Below are 15,327 nucleotides of genomic sequence, written 5' to 3' on the forward strand. Positions count from 1 at the left end.
AAAAGATGAATACTACTACATGTAAATTCAGATTCAAAGAATTCTATATTTAGTTATAATCCCCTTCTTGATTGATCAATGTATAATATTGTGAATCATCATTATTTATGTATGTAACAAAATTCAAAATTATAAGAGTAAGTAATTATCTCATTGAGAAACATAAGTTAGTTAAGAGAATTGCAAAATTAAGAAAATTTCTAAAGAAAATGTCATTTTCAAAAAAGCTCAAACCTCTAAATCAATAGTATCTATATCGTGTCTTCGAGCCCTAATATATTAGATATAACTCATATTTTAAATTATGGTTTTGTTAACTAGAACTGATGCGGTGCGAGTCGAAGAGGCGTTTATGCGAAAGTTGCAGCATCCGAAAATATCTCGCAAGTGTCAGATTTCGACGATTGCCTAGTGTTTTTCGGGCGGAAACGTTTAGGGGCTCAAAATCGCATTTTTTATTAGTTTCGGGTGTTTTTTGCAATTTATTAAAAGTTGTTTATTTCTTTTGCAAGCTAGGGTTTGAGTATTTAAAGGATCTTAAAACACTTTGTTAGGAAAGATTATTAATCAGAAAACGAGGTTTCCTCAATATCTATCGACTTTCGGTATTCGTAAGAATCAACGAATCTTGATAAAGATTCATCCTAGCCACGCACGCTGCATCAGTTGGTATCAGTTTCCAGTCGACCCTGAGGTATGCCGCCCCGAAGACAGCCGCGCAACCCTACCCCTGGTGCTGATGATGGTGACCTTGCTGAGTTGCGACGTGAAAACGCTGAGTTTCGTCGTGATAACGACGATTTGAGGCGGCAGGTTGAATGGTTGACGCAACGGATGGATGCATCTATGCACATGCACCACCCTGAAGATGATGTTACGATGACAGATGAAAACCCTCTCGGTGGTCTTCGGAATCGATCCCCTGAACGCCCCAATCATCGCTGGGAGCAGACTTTCAGGGTGGACATCCCTAAGTTCGATGGTAGTCTACCACCGGAAGAGTTTATTGATTGGCTTTCTCAGGTTGAAGAGATTCTGGATTTCAAGGAAGTTCCTGCAGATCGTCGTGTACCCTTTGTTACGATCCGCTTACATGGTCGTGCACAAGCATGGTGGCAGCAGTTGAAACAGACACGTGTTCGTCATGGTAAGGCAAAGCTCACGAATTGGGACAAATTCAGGAAGCATATTAGGGCTGCGTTTCTACCATATAATTACGAACGTAACTTGTACCAGCGGTTCCAGAATCTTCGTCAGGGTTCTCGTTCCGTGGATGACTATTCCACTGAGTTTTACACCTTTGTGGCTCGTGTTGACTTGTCTGAGTCCCCTCTCCAGTTGGTTTCTCGTTATATTGGTGGCCTTCGCCTCCAGTTGCAGGATATTTTGAATATGTTTGATCCTTTGACTGTTTCTGAGGCACATCAGCGTGCTTCACAGGCTGAGAAACAGCTAGCCAGGCGCGGTTCGGGTAGCTATGGAAAACAGGTTGTCCCCACTAGTGGCATTGGTTCTTCTTCCCAGCCGGCCCATCCCACCCCAGCCCCCCCTCGCGGCACTACAGCCCCCCCCGCAGGGACGTCCCGGTGGCTTGCGTTGTTTCAATTGTGATGAAGTTGGCCATCGCCAAGCAGAGTGTCGCAACCCAAAGTCCACCAATCGTGGTCTTTTTACTGAGGTGGATGATCCTGACTCTGCTCTTCCTTCAGATTCAGCGCCAGTGTATGATGTTTATGATGATGAGGCAGCGGAGGAGTATGTTTCTGGTGATGTTGGCCCCCTTTTGGTGATTCGTCGATCATGTTTAACCCCTCGTGCTCCTGACAATGAGTGGTTACGTAATAATCTGTTCCATTCCACTTGTACCATCGGTGGCAAAGTTTGCACCTTCATCATTGATGCTGGGAGTTGTGAGAATGTGATTTCTGAGGTTGCAGTTTCGAAGCTGGGTCTGTCCACTGAACCTCACCCCAAGTCTTATCGTCTGTCCTGGCTGAGTCAAGATTGTGTTGATGCCAAATCAGCCCAAGAAGGGTGCTGCCCCCACTCATCATGCGCCCCCCCTACCACCTTGTTGTCTCGGGGTCCTTTTCAGACCGCCATGGTCGAATCGGGCATGGTGTTTGCTCTATTTTGTTCGCTGATTACCTGTGGTGCTAGTTCTGAGGTGCCTATTCCAGTGCAGCCGCTGTTACATGAGTTTGCAGATGTTTTTCCTGAGAATCTGCCTTGTGCCTTGCCTCCTTTGCGTGATATCCAGCATCACATTGACTTGGTTCCAGGTGCTGCCCTACCCAACCGTACTCATTACCGCATGAGTCTCAAAGAACATGAAGAGTTGCGTAGACATGTGGAGGACTTGCTGGCTAAGGGACACATTCGAGAAAACCTTAGTCCCTGTGCTGTCCCGGCCCTTCTTACCCCAAAAAAGGATGGGTTCCTTTTCCGCGGTGTGCAGCTGTGCATTCCAGATTGCAGTCTGCGTTTGAGGATGATTCAGGAACTCCACAAAGAAGGCCATGTTGGGCGTGATCGTACCTTCCAGCTTCTTGCAGCTTCTTATTTCTGGCCTTCGATGCGCAAAGAGGTGGGGCGTTTTGTTGCTCGTTGTCGTGTTTGTCAGTTGGCTAAGGGCGCTTCGACTAATGCCGGGTTATACTTGCCTCTGCCTATTCCCACTCAACCATGGTCTGATGTCAGTATGGATTTTGTCCTTGGGCTGCCACGTACCCAGCGTGGTTCTGATTCGATTTTTGTGGTGGTTGACCGATTCTCGAAGATGGTTCATTTCATTCCCTGCAAGAAAACCTCTGATGCTGTGGCTGTTGCACAGCTTTATTTCAGGGATGTGTATCGCCTTCATGGACTTCCTGCCTCCATAGTTTCTGATCGGGACACTCGCTTTGTGAGTCACTTTTGGAGGAGTCTTTGGCGTTTGGTTAATACTCAGCTGAATTTTAGCAGTGCCTATCACCCGCAAACTGATGGCCAAACTGAAGTTGTTAATAGGTCTTTGGGGAACCTTCTGCGCAGTTTAATTGGGGATCATCCTAAGGCTTGGGATCTGAAGCTGCCTCAGGCCGAGTTTGCTCACAATCATGCTGTTAATCGCTCCACTGGTTTCAGTCCTTTCCATGTGATTTACGGGCTGTCTCCGCGTGCTCCTCTTGATTTGTTAGCGCTGCCCAGCAAGGTGCGTCCTCATTCCACTGCTGCGGATTTTGTTGGTCAGTTGGCTCAGGTTCATCAGACCACTCATGACCGCTTGGTTGCTGCTACTGCCAAGTACAAGGAGAAGGCTGATTCGAGAAGGCGTGCTGTTGATTTTGAAGTTGGTGACTTTGTGTGGGCTATTCTGACTAAGGATCGTTTTCCAGCTCATGAATATAGCAAGCTTGCTGCTAAGAAGATTGGTCCTGTTGAGATTGTGGAGAAGATCAACCCCAATGCTTATCGTTTACGCCTTCCCAGCCATGTGCGTACCTCTGATGTGTTCAATGTGAAGCATCTTGTTCCTTTTTTGGGTGAGTCTTCTTCTGATGAGGATGATGCGGTTCCAGATTCGAGGACGAATCTTTTCTACCCTGGGGGGAATGATGCGGTGCGAGTCGAAGAGGCGTTTATGCGAAAGTTGCAGCATCCGAAAATATCTCGCAAGTGTCAGATTTCGACGATTGCCTAGTGTTTTTCGGGCGGAAACGTTTAGGGGCTCAAAATCGCATTTTTTATTAGTTTCGGGTGTTTTTTGCAATTTATTAAAAGTTGTTTATTTCTTTTGCAAGCTAGGGTTTGAGTATTTAAAGGATCTTAAAACACTTTGTTAGGAAAGATTATTAATCAGAAAACGAGGTTTCCTCAATATCTATCGACTTTCGGTATTCGTAAGAATCAACGAATCTTGATAAAGATTCATCCTAGCCACGCACGCTGCATCAAGAACTAACAAGATTAATGTATCATTAACAATTAATATTTAAATTATAATATCTAAATATTTTGAATATTCTCGACACTCTAAGATAAAAATATATCGTATTTTGATGTAAGTCGTGACACTAAATGTAACAGAACAATTGTCACGTATGGTTTCTCGAGTGGATAGAATTTGAATTTGGAAGATTGAAGTTTTAAGTTTAAATAATATTAAAAGTATTTTGATTTAAATGAGATTATCACACTATACTATTGTCATCTTTCCTAAAGATTAAACTTTAATTATAAAAAGAGAAATTATTTATTATTAGAAATTTCTTAACTTCTGAACATGTGAAAGTATGAGGGTGTCTCAACTCTCAATGTAACACCTTAGATCTGCGGGGTCCCCATCACATGTATGATATAGACACTGTAGATACTTTATATAACAAAATTGAGAAATTTTTTATTAACGGTAGGATGACCATATATATAACCCACGCACAAGTCTTTCAACTTAAGATGTTTTAAGTGATTGTTTTAAGTGAGAATCGAATCCGTAAAATAAATATTTAAATTTAAGCCACCAAACTAATAATGTTTTAAGGCCTTTGTTTTGTAGAAATTTACTTTTAGTTGACATTTTTCTTAATGAGCCAGTATTAATAACTTTGCTATCCAATTTATGAAGCTCTATCTCAAGTTCATATTTTGTACTTTTTTTTTTCTCTTTTTCTTATCTTTTCATCCCCAAGTAGACAAGACATCATCTACTAACATGACTGTATCATACTAACATGACTCTTATAGATAAGATGAACTGTATTTTTTCAATGAAAAAAGGATAAATTATCATGAAACATTATTCAAAGTCTTAAGTGGAGACCACATGGATCACATTAAAGATTCCTAGTGTAAGATACCAACTGCTAGTTTATAAGGGAGTGTTTGATTAGGGTGGTTAGTTGCTGCGAATGAACGATATTGCTTCACTACGATTTTTTAGGGTTAGGTGTTTTTATTTCAGCAATTGGACAATTTGGCTTTTCGCCACGGCCTATCTTTTTTAGATTATACCCAATAATCTTAAAAAAAAAAATGGTTTCTACAATGTAAGATATAAGTAAATTGAAATATATTATATTTATTCTTTGTTGTCCATTTAGTGTAATTTAGCATTTCGGGTTATACTTCCTTTTCCATTATGAGATGGGAATATGTCCCATCATTATCACGAGCATTCCTTTGGAGTAATTCCTTGAAATTTATTTACTTATGAGTATTTACTTAAATAATATAAGTATTTATTTAAATAATATTTAGTTCCGGTCATTTTGAACTCTTTTTATTGAAACTAGGAAGATTCTCGTGCGATGTACATGGATAAATATATATTGTTACAACGTCTTGCGTTTATCAAATTTTGTGTTGAATTTAAAATATAAAGTGTTATTAGCCTAGTTGGTTAAAAAATTGTAGCGAGTTTGAATATACCTATAGCATTTTTAATTTTATTTTTATCCGTTTTAAATTTATGGACGGGTCAACCCAAAATTCGACCCAAGTATCCATTTACTCTCACATATATATCTAAATTAACCACAGCTCTCGACCCGACAATCCGGACACTTTCAAAATCAAGCATCATTATATATATAGATTAGTTAGTTAAAAAATTGAACTTTTATTGTTACAACGTCCCGCGTTCATTAAATTTGGTGTTGAATTTAAAATATCAAGTGTTATTAGCCTAGTTGGTTAAAGAGTTGTACTTGTTTTGTTAGGTTCTGAGTTTCAAACATACCTATAACATTTTTAAATTTTTTTTAACCGTTTTAAGTTTATGGACGGGACAACTCAGAATCCGGCCTAAGTATTCATTTACTCTTACATATATATCCAAATTAACCACGGCTCTCGACACGGCAACCCGGACATTTTCAAAATTAAAATTAAGCATCATTTTATATATATATATATATATTTTATTTTTTTTATTATAAATAAAATTAATAAGCTTTTCTTTGATGACTAATTTTTTTTTTTCTTTTCCTTTTTATTTCTAAACAAATTAATTGGTCTATTTAAATATGATTAGGAGTTGATTGAAACGTTTACAAAATTCAAAACAAAACTTATATTTTAATATTGTTTGAAGAGAAAACAATAAACACAAAGTCACTTACAATAAGACTATTAAAATTTGGAATTAACTTTTACAATCTTATGATTTTCTTATGATTTCAGATAAGGTTAACGAATTTAATTTTAATTAAACTCTTAAATAAGTTATAAAGTTTTACGATTAAATTTACGATAATAAAATATTACGATTTTACGAGTTTATAAATAATTTCGATTTTACGGTTTTATGCTATTTTACATTAAAAAAATACTTTTATATTTATAAATTAAAATTTTATTATTTATTCAAATAAAAAAATTAATATAATTAACACTACAACAAAAAGGACTTTCGGCAACGCTTAAAAATACTTCTGCCAACCCTTAAAAGCGTCGCTAAAAAGATCACCGACCCTTATTCTTATGTCGCCAAAAGCAGGGTGGGCGTAAGTTTTAGCAACGCTTATTTAAGCGTCGGTAATATTCATTTAAGCGTTGCCAAAAGTCTATTTTATTTTCTATTTTTTTTAGTTTCTTTTGACAATCTTATTTGAATTTTTATTTTATTTTTATTTTTATTTTTAAATTAAATAATCTTGAAAAAGAATATTTAGAAAATCTTTACCTACCAATTATTAACATTTAAAATAATAATAATAATAAAAAAAATCATCTAAACAATATTATCTTATAAAATCATATATATTACAAATTTTTAATAATGTTCTAATGGTTTAAGAAAACAATTAGACTAAAAGACAAATTTGTATACTTAAAAAGACAAAACAATTAAGTAATATATATACGTCGATCCAATAGAACTGGTTGATAGGCGAGATTACACTAGATCTTCTTCACTTTTCATCATCGCTGTCTTTATCATCTTTGTTGTCTTCGTTGTCTTCTGAACCCGACGACATAGGCTGATCTATTCCATTTTTAAGTGCCTCATTGTTTGCTCTACCTGCAAACCTACAAACCTGCAAACCAGAGATATATCCATCATTAACCAATATATATATATATATATATATATATTATAATCAATTATAATCATTAACATCATTATTTGGTATATTCTCGTCAACATCTCATGATCATTGATTGACCACTAATGTCAATAAATAATCAGTAAATCTAGGATAAATCTAGGATAGTGTAAAGACTATAAAACTTAAAACTAGACAATCAAAATGACAAGTACAAAGATTTGAAACGTAGATAGGTTCGAATTAAGTTATTTTTAAACTTAAAATAAATAAAAAAAACCTGAAAGGGTAGGACAGACGGGTCATAAATTGACAAATAGCTTCCTTGACGATCCGGATGCGGGATATGACACCAACAACAACCCAAAGCCCCTGTAAGTATCAAGGCTATACGTGATTGTGTTTAGCCAATAGTACATATTTGTAACATAGTCATGGTAAATGTTGTTAGGTAAACTCAAAAATAAATATTGCAGTGAGATGTTTTAAATACACATGTTATCTCCAAGAAAGGCAAAAGGGATAACAATCCGCAAGAGGAATAATTAAAGACAGTTCTCAAGTAATGAACATATTACCAAATGTTTGAACATTTGTTGCATCTGAGAATAAGAAAGATTGACGCGAATTTTGACATGGTCACCCTGTTGTTTAAACATTAAAATGTTTCATACGAATGTTTTCGTAATAATTAATTTTATAAATCAAGAGAATTGCAGCTATTCATTATATAGGCTTTTACCCAATGCCGCCGAGTGGAACACCATAACATGATATGATGTAACGCTTCATTAGAGGATTAATTATTGTCGCCTAAAGAAAGAAACAAATTAATGTAAGAATAACTTATCAATAAAGCGAGGGAAATTTTCAACAAAACAAAAGTTACCTTTCCTTTAGCTGCTTCTTCCTGAATATGATGCCATAATCGATAACCAATGGGAGCTTGTATCAAAGAGAGTGATGTGCAGAAGTTATGTGATGAATATCCTATAGAAGAATGAGGAGAAAAGGTTCGACTCGCCTGTTATTACCCTGATCTGGTTTTATAGTTTTAGAGCATCTAGCTACAAGGTGTGTTAAAAAAAAGGACTCTCCATGGAGATTTAAATTAATATTATGGAAGAATGTTGATAAAAATAGAAGTTTGAACCCACCATATGAATTATTTCCGCCACAGTTAGATTGAATTGTGCAGGGACAAAGTCTGATGCATTCAACTTTCGATGCCAAGTTAGAGATGCAGGTTTCGAAGGATCAACCTTAGCCTGCAGAAACACACACAAAAAATGACAGAAATAAATAACTGTTAAAGAATTAATAATGTATCAGCATAAAAATCAGCAAGAGTTTAGTTATAAACTGGAAGTTGTGCAACAGTAATCTCATTTTCAATAAAAGGTTTAGAGTAATTTATCTCAAAAGGCTTCAAATTAAGCAGATTTTTCGTCACATTCAAATAACTGAGAATGAAACAAGAGAATGTTAAAGAAGGTTTTCATCCTTAATACTACCATTTGACATGGCCAGACTCACATAATTGAGGCATTGAATAGACCTCTTTGAAAGTAATGAATCAATTAGCTTTCTTAATTAATATGTTGATTTCAAGGCCTACAGTATGTGGAACATCGACACTGAATGAAAATAAGAAACAATAAAACAAAATACCTTATCATTATTATGGGAACCTAATGGTTCACATCCTCCTTCATGAAGACCATCTCCCAACATCCTACCTGGTAAAGTGAGTGACATTTAGCAGAAAATCCACAGAAAATTGTGAGTACTCAAAGGGGAGTGTTGAATTCAAACTATGCCCGCATAAGACTTCTTGTAAATTATAGTTACTAAAGCAAAATATCTTGTAGACAAACATTAAATTGGTTCATACACCCAACATGATCCGTCACAAAATATAGGCCTGAGTAAGGCAAGTAGTGGCTTACGAAACATGTAGGAGATGAACCAAGTCTTTCCACGTTACTTTCATAAAGTACACAGGGCCACATTTCCAAGAAGACCTTCATAATTATTAGCAAACATGATTTATATAATCATTTGTGATTGTCAAATTGAAAGTAGAAATCTTAACAGTCCTTGCAGAATTACTATCCTAATCCATTATAGAGGAGAACAATTTTTTAACTGTCTTCCAATTCACAAGGTGGACAAACAGGGATAAACTCTAAAGAGCTTCCCCCTTTGAATACTAACCAATTTTGTTAAGTTCTATTAAACAAAAACTTCTAAGTTGGCTACAATTGAATGAATTGTCTAAGCAAACCACTAAGAAATAGAAGGAATTGTCTTCACATATCATCATCAACTAATCCATATCAGATCTGAATTACTAGAACAGGTTTATAAATATATGAACAGTTATGCCACTTTGAGCTTCAAATAACCCTTAAACAACACATCAAGAAGAGACCTAATTGAAACTGGAAAACTTATAAACTTCGAGATCGCTGTTGCAGAATTCTTCGTTGCGGCCTAAGCAATTGAATAAATTGGAGTCCCACTAATTTCGATTATTCGGATTCAGCTCATTCTTCCATGACCTAAAGAGAGGCCTTCATCTGTCCAAGTAATGGCGCTAGTAGGATGCACTAGTTTGGATGTTGCCAATGGCGAAACGGCTGAATTTGTTTTATGTAAATTAATCTGGATTCATGTAGATCGACAAATTCATACAAAAAAGACACGTCCATGGAAAGAAAAGAGAAGTGAGAAAACCTGAGTAGCAAGAGCAAAGAGAGCACAATACAATGTAGATTCCTAGAGAAGCATTTAACTCTCCTTGGAAGCAATCCAGTCAGTCCCTTCTCTTTGAGTCAACTGAGATTCCTATTATCATCAACAATGGATGAATTCACATATAATAATAGCAGTAGAAAGCATAGCAAAAATAATTCATTTGAAAGGAACCCGCGCCTATTACACTTTTTCTAATAAAAATAAGTTGTGTTATTCATTCAGATTTCAGACATATGGCAGTTTCTGATAGTAAGGCTGAAGCTTGATTTGTCAAATTCAAAATGTGGGTTTCAGAGGCTGAAGAACATTAGAATACAAATTTCTCTCAGGTACTTATTGCATAATACCAGAACACCATATACATTTTCTACTATCTTCTGTAACTTTATTGCAACTGCAACCTTTCAGAATTGCCTTTCTTTATGTTATAAAATATACAAAGAATCTAAGAGTTATAAAGGCAAATCATGCATACAGCTTTGGTGCGTAAGTGTACAAGATAGGAAGGAGCTCAGACACCATCTTAGTATGCATGTGCGGTTGATCCATAAGAAAATCTCACAAAATGTCATCATAAGTGCGTGCTTTCAAAAGAACATGGCTTACTTCATTTTTCTTATATTGTATGCCCTCTCTACGCCAAGATACAGCATTTGTTACAGGCATGGGTGGCCTCTGAGCAACTTACATCCTGTAAGCATCAATCTTGATAAATTCACTGAGAATCTTTGCTTCTGTATACTAAGGGTAACCAAAGTCCATCATCTCATTAAGCAATTCATTCTGCAAGGTGCAACAGAAATTGAAGTCTAGTGATGAAAAAATACAAACTGTGGAATAGAATAAAAGTAATCATCCATTTACCACAACAACAAAGTTATCTCTCAGTAATTCTTCCTCCAGCTCTTCAAAAAATGCTTAAAAACATGTCCAAATAAACCACAAAACTAATCTGAATTCAGAACAAGCAAAAAAAGAAAAAGATAAAACGAGGATCACTAGTCCTTACATCAACTACACGATGAAGAAAGAGGAGAAGGCTTGCAGCGTTGCAGTTCTGTCTAGAAGCAGTCATCAAATAAACATTATTATGCTGAATAAACAAATAGGTAACTCCATTGTCACGTAAAACTGGATCTTGTAATAAACAAACAGTTTGACCATACAATTGAACTATGAGCTTCAATATAAATAAATAAAAAGAAGACGAATAGCTAAATCAGTTTGATCGGATCACAAAACTATAAAATTGAGTTCGTATAGCTAAACTTGAACAAATGAAGAGCGGTAGAAATGTTGATTTCATTTTTCTTGATAGAATTTGAGAATAAGAACCTCTTTCTCGATTAGCTTGGTGAGGAAGTGTTCGGCTTGAACAACAGAGAAGTCTCCACGGTAGTCGCGCCAAACGAGAACTCTACCTTTGATATCGAGAAGGAAGAGGGCTGAGGCGGCTCCCGCCATCGGAGTGTCAAGGTTTCTCCGTCAGATCGGAGATCAGAAATCAGAAATCAGATCTTTGGTTAGCAGGAGATCCGGTGAGAATGACGAAACTTGAGGTCTGGATTATAATGGAGAGATTTTGGATCTTCGAAGGATGAGGCAAATGATTTTCTAGGTTAGAAAAAATTCGTCTAGACTCTGCTGACTGAATTTTCTAAATAATTAAAAACTTATTCCTAATTTCAAAATATATATATAAGTTAAATTTCTATTATTAAAAATAATATAATATTATTTAATTTATTTATTTTTGATTTATATTATTTTTTACTTTTAATTTAATTAAATTTAAATATTAATTAATTAAAAAATAGATGTTAATAAAAAAATTAATAATGTTATAATTTTTTTTAAAATTAAGAATTAAATTTTAACGTAAACAAAATTTAAGTCAGATTTAATTTTAAAAATTAAAATAGTGAAATAAAATTTTTATAAAGTTAAAGAATAAAACATACAAAATATTAAATTTAGAATAGCTAAATTTTAAAAATTTTAAGAAAGTTTGTATAAATAAAAATAAAGGTGGTTGTATATATATATATAAAGGTTGACAAAAAAAATTTTCTTTCAATTTTTACCCACGCTTAATAAGCGTTAGCATATAAGGGTGGCTGAAAGTCTATTTTGTTGTAGTGTAATTTTATAAATATAATTTTTTATAGTGTTATTTACTTATAATTATTTTTAATTTATTTTTAATTTAAATATATAAAATTTTAAAACTGGCTAGATATAAAATAATTAATTATATATATAAATAATAATAATATATAACTAATGTTTATCAAATTAAACTCATACGATTTTGAGTAACTATAGATTTTACGAGTTTATAATTGCCCATCAATTTTGATGCATTGTTCAAAACACTTTAAGCTAGAGTAAATGTCATGATTGTGGAGTAATGTCAATTTACAACATTAAAAAAAACTCAAAACCATTCGAATAACTATTTTTTTTTGTAAGTGGTTCGAATGTAAATTCTTGAACTCATGATCATTAGGATTTCTATCATTAAACTATGAATCTTTATTTGGGTTGAGTTATTTGAATAATCAAAACCAAACAATATCCTGGACACGAGGTGTCTTCTATGTAGAGGAAATGAAGAAACCATAGATCACATATTTGGGAGCTACTGTATTGCTTCAGAGCTTTGAGATAAATTCTATAAAAGCCTGGAGCTGATCAGTTTCCTGAGCGAATGGAATGAAATAAAAAATGCAGCACTACTCAAAGACAAGGGAAATAAATTTGCAACAAATGTGTTCAAGTGCGGCTTTAGAGCAGTGGTGTATAATATTTGACAAGAACGGAATGCAAGAGTATATGACAGAATCCACAGGAGCGTTGAAGAGTTATGGAAAGATATTGTATCGGATTGCCGCGCTCTCGCGGGAACGTGGACAAGAATTCCAAGTACGAAGCAGAACTGAAATATCTGTAGAAACTGGAATTTACCGTTTTTGAAACTCACTAGAATTGAAAGCATTGTAATTAGATAATTCATTTACGTTTTTAGATTTTTAGCTTTTATTCAGAATGTTACGACTTCAAAATCATTCTAGGCCTGTCTATAATGATCTCTTAAACTCGTGGTTTTTTTTTCTATTTTTGGGAATTCTTAATGAAATAACACTAAGTCGTTTTTCCCCCAAAAAATCCAAACAATATCATTTCACTCACTCTCTTTTTAATCACATCACTCGATTCATTAACCAAAATATTAAAATATTCTATATTTTAAATTATTAGTGTTTTTATCATTATATATTAATAATCTTTAAATATTTTTATCAAAATATTCTCATCTCCATAAAATAATCACCAATCATTACTTTTTTAAATAACCATATTATTTAAACTAACATGTAACACGTGCATTTGCACGACTAATGATTTTAAAAACGAGAAAAAAAATTACGGTTAAAATGTGATAACATTTTTAATTTACTCTCACATATATCCAAATTAACCACAACTCTCGACTTGACATTCGAGACACTTTAAAATTAAGCATCATTATATATATATATAGATTAGTTAGTCAAAAAATTGTTATTATATGGTTAAAACGTCTTGCGTTCATCAAATTTGTGTTAAATTTAAAATATAAAGTCTTATTAGCCTAGTTGGTTAAAGGTTGTACTTGTTTTGTTAGGTTGCAAATTCAAAACATACTTATAGCATTTTTAATTTTATTTTAAACCATTTTAAGTTATGGGCGGGTCAACCCACAATCCAACCCAAATAGTCATTTACTCTCACATATATATCCAAATTAGCCACAGCTCTCGACCCGACAATCCGGACATTTTGAAAATTAAGAATCATTATATATATATATATATTAGTTATTTAAAAGGTTCAACTTATATTGTTAAAACTTCCCGCATTCATCATATTTGGTGTTAAATTTAAAATATAAAGTTTTATTAGCCTAGTTGGTTAAAGGGTTGTACTAGTTTTTTGTTATGTTGCAAGTTCAAAACATACCTAAAGCATTTTTAATTTTATTTTTAACCGTTTTAAATTTATGGGCGGGTAAACTCACAATCCGACCCAAATAGTCATTTACTCTCACATATATATCCAAATTAACCATAGCTTTCGACCCGACAATCCGGAGACTTTGAAAATTAAGCATCATTAATTATATATATATATATGGATAACCAAAATAATATAAGAAAACCTAAATGTCCTTATGGTAGAAAATATAAGTCATATACATAGCAATCCACCAAAACATTAGCCCTTACCTTGACGTGATAAATGATACATTCTTTCCTTTTTTTGTACTACCTACGCTAACTTGAGCACCGTTCTTATTGATATCACACTCGATTCTTGATGATGCACTTACCATGACCTACTATTGCTACACATCAAAAAATTAAGTTTATATATCCCAATAATAATGAACAAAATAATCATCATAAAACACTAAAGTCCGAGAACATCCTCAATCCTATAGAATAATTTCAAACATGAGTAGGTGTGTCATCCACACATAATGAAAAAAAACCTAGTGCAACATGATAGAACAAACATTCCGATTTCAAAACAAAACTCATAATAAATTCAGTACAGGAGCTGATTGGTATGAGAATTTCATGATATCGTCTATGAGGTCCACATCCATTTAATGTTTTTCATAGAGAAAAAAATTCTCTTAAATTTCCATGTTGATAAATAGAGAAGTTCAAATGAAGAAAGATAAAATCTAAGTCCCTATATGGCTACAATATTGTATTATGAAGAATGTGTAGACAATATTAGGTAAAGCTTAATTTAAATAGAAAGATAATTAGGATTATGTAAGTTAGTTAAGAAAGGTCCAAAACCACAAACTCTATAACATTTCTCTCAGCAATAAAATTATGAGTTTAAAAAACCGAAATTAAATAAGAATTAATTTTTTTTATAAACGACACTAGAAGGTTAGAAAAATCAGCAAATCCAAACATCAACTAATACAACAAAGTAAAACAAAAATATATTCAAACATTAACGGATACTATAGAAAAAACATACATAAGATTCAGACAACAACAAATACAACGGAAAAAAAAATAGATTCGCCACAAATACATAAGATAATAAAAAACATTTAGACAATAACAAATACAAGAGCAAAATAAAATATTCAAAAAGATATAGACATCAACATATTGAGCAGATGAACCACACAAATACAATAGAAGGAAGATGGCACTTACAAGCATCTTGGGTTTCGGTATGGGCCATTTCCGTCAACATATCTTGAAATGTCTTTGGGTGTTAAAACTCATTCCAAATCGTTTTGGGATCTAACAATCGCTAAGATGGAAAGAAAGTTACCGATCTAGAAGAGCAAGATGATTTCAAAAAGGACATTTGGTTTCATCAAAAGTGCTCTAGTATTTATGCTCACTTACATGATGTCCTTATTTCTTATATCTAAATGTGTGACTATAAAGATGGAAGGAATAATATGTAAGTTTCATTTTTTTTTTTTTGGGGGGGGGGGGCGGGGTTATAGTGAGCTATG

At 33.9% G+C, this 15,327-nt stretch overlaps 2 long non-coding RNA genes across 6 annotated transcripts; both read right to left on the reverse strand.

Annotated features, from left to right (window-relative positions):
• Nucleotides 1–7,277: 7,277 nt before the first annotated feature.
• Nucleotides 7,278–8,474, reverse strand: LOC124916721. Of its 3 annotated transcripts, none has more exons than XR_007096907.1 (5): nt 8,186–8,474; nt 7,918–8,095; nt 7,771–7,841; nt 7,607–7,672; nt 7,368–7,415 (listed from the first exon to the last, which is right to left on the reverse strand). It is a non-coding gene; the product is annotated as an uncharacterized LOC124916721 (long non-coding RNA). The 3 variants fall into 3 exon arrangements; XR_007096908.1 differs by having other exon boundaries at nt 7,379–7,400; nt 8,186–8,473; XR_007096906.1 differs by having other exon boundaries at nt 7,278–7,672; nt 8,186–8,323.
• Nucleotides 8,475–9,318: 844 nt separating this feature from the next.
• On the reverse strand, nt 9,319–11,133 carry LOC124916630. 3 transcript variants are annotated; one of them, XR_007096897.1, is made up of 5 exons: nt 10,798–11,093; nt 10,653–10,705; nt 10,395–10,571; nt 9,768–9,878; nt 9,319–9,670 (listed from the first exon to the last, which is right to left on the reverse strand). It is a non-coding gene; the product is annotated as an uncharacterized LOC124916630 (long non-coding RNA). The 3 variants fall into 3 exon arrangements; XR_007096896.1 differs by having other exon boundaries at nt 9,319–9,695; nt 10,798–11,092; XR_007096898.1 differs by lacking the exons at nt 10,653–10,705; nt 10,798–11,093 and adding an exon at nt 11,124–11,133 and having other exon boundaries at nt 9,319–9,695.
• Between the last annotated feature and the right edge of the window lie 4,194 nt (nt 11,134–15,327).

This window comes from Impatiens glandulifera, chromosome 9 (genome assembly GCF_907164915.1).
Source record: "Impatiens glandulifera chromosome 9, dImpGla2.1, whole genome shotgun sequence".
Lineage (NCBI taxonomy): Eukaryota > Viridiplantae > Streptophyta > Magnoliopsida > Ericales > Balsaminaceae > Impatiens > Impatiens glandulifera.